General features: G+C 40.3%; 1 pseudogene; it reads right to left on the bottom strand.

Annotated features, from left to right (window-relative positions):
• Positions 1-439: 439 nt before the first annotated feature.
• LOC119509578 lies at positions 440-1,094 on the bottom strand (annotated as a pseudogene).
• Between the last annotated feature and the right edge of the window lie 262 nt (positions 1,095-1,356).

Here is a 1,356-nt window from a genome sequence, read left to right as displayed (position 1 = left end):
GAGGTCTGTGGCTTTCTGCTGGTAGCTTGTGTGCCCCTGTCACATGGTGATCTGTCTTCCTTGGTTTCCTCCTGGGGCTTTACTTTCATGTCCAAATTTCTTTTGTGCATAAGTACTCCAGTCATAATCAAAGACCTCTCTGATCTAATTTGGCCTCATCTTAATAGAATGTCTGAAGACCCTATTCACAAATGACTTAGAAAAGTCTTGTAGGGGACACCATTCAATTCCCAACAGGCTGCATATCATGTGATATATGATCTCCTAAAAAAAATTATCTTTTATTGGATATGTCCTAGCCTGGGTATCCTGAAAGTAGAGCCTAAAGATGAACTTTCTATTTGGGGATAATTTTAGATTTACACAAAAGTGGCAATGGAGAGAACATAAAATGCCACTTAAGTTCTTTGTAGAGATGAGGAAACAAAGGAATTAGAATCTAAGCTTGGGGGGGAATTTGGGGTTCAAAAATGGGATGCAGGCAGTATATTTTAGGGTCTTGGCAGCAGCCAAAATGGACTATTTTGTGGCCAACAGAGTAGTCTGTGGGGACTCTGAAGTTGGGACAAGTGCTAAGTTGGAAGGAGGGTGCTAAACTATCTGTGTAAACTAAGGAGGCAGGACAAACACCCATAGGGGGCTCTGTGTGGTGTGTCCATATTTCTCTTGGAAGGGCTGGTCTTAACTCCTTCCTCACATAATTGCTGTTGTTGAGCTCCTTGCTGTTTCTGCTGAATGTGCTTGTATTTTGCTTTCTTAAGTTTCACTCTATGGTTCTTGAACCAAACCTGCAGCACTGTTGGACATATACCCATTTTAAAGGCCATTTCTTTCTGAAGACCAGCGTTTGGGTATGGGTTCTTATTGAACAAGATCTTCAAATCTTCTAGTAGTTTTTCAGTGAACATAGTTCATTTCCTTTGTGGATGCTTCTGGTGCTTGCCTTTGCAATGCCAAGCTCTGGCAGACAACACCTCGATTGAGTGGTTAAAAGTCACATCACTAGCCTCAGTGGCAGGAGAATACCTGTCATGGCACATCTCCTGATGTGATGGGAGAGGAGCACCTTTAGGAAGATCCTCTGAGTCTGTCATCTTTCAATATTGGTCTGTTCAGCTCCAGTGACCAACATTTATGATTTTTTAATTGTCCATTTTATAAATATATAGTGTCCTTCTTTGTTTCTTATGACATCTTTGCATTTAAAGTCTATTTTGCCTGATATTACTATAGCTACCCCTGCTTTCTTTAGACTGCAGCTTGTGTGGAATATTTTTTCCATCCTTTCACTTTTAATCTCTTTTGTCACTGGGTCTAAGATGAATCTCTTATAAATAACATATCAATGGATCATAC

Source organism: Choloepus didactylus, chromosome 14, assembly GCF_015220235.1.
Source record: "Choloepus didactylus isolate mChoDid1 chromosome 14, mChoDid1.pri, whole genome shotgun sequence".
NCBI classification, from domain to species: Eukaryota; Metazoa; Chordata; class Mammalia; order Pilosa; family Megalonychidae; genus Choloepus; species Choloepus didactylus.
Note: the sequence above shows the minus strand (reverse complement) of the source record. Positions and strands in the feature narration are given on the sequence as shown.